A 217-nucleotide genomic window follows, 5' to 3' on the forward strand; every position below is an offset into this window, starting at 1 on the left:
GAAATATTCAATCTGAAATTCCTAGTTTTACTCTGAGCTTGGAAAACGAATTCAACGTAATCCGTTGAGAAAATGGGGTGATCAGTGGAACCAATTGTCTGACGTCATCATCAGAAGGTGGGCATGCTAAATGTATTATATCGCTAAAACAGGGTATATTTTCAAAACACTTTTTTCAATTAACGGCATTGTCAAAGGGAAAGAATGCTTACGAAAG

The 217-nt window shown here is 36.4% G+C and overlaps 1 protein-coding gene across 5 annotated transcripts in view; it reads right to left on the reverse strand.

Annotated features, from left to right (window-relative positions):
- Positions 1-217, reverse strand: part of LOC110991034 (troponin C-like) — a 72,699-nt gene that overhangs the window by 69,299 nt on the left and 3,183 nt on the right. The gene's annotated exons all lie outside the window — the stretch shown is intronic.

This window comes from Acanthaster planci, linkage group LG03, assembly GCF_054643075.1.
Source record: "Acanthaster planci isolate LZ-2023a linkage group LG03, COTS_SCS, whole genome shotgun sequence".
NCBI classification, from domain to species: domain Eukaryota; kingdom Metazoa; phylum Echinodermata; class Asteroidea; order Valvatida; family Acanthasteridae; genus Acanthaster; species Acanthaster planci.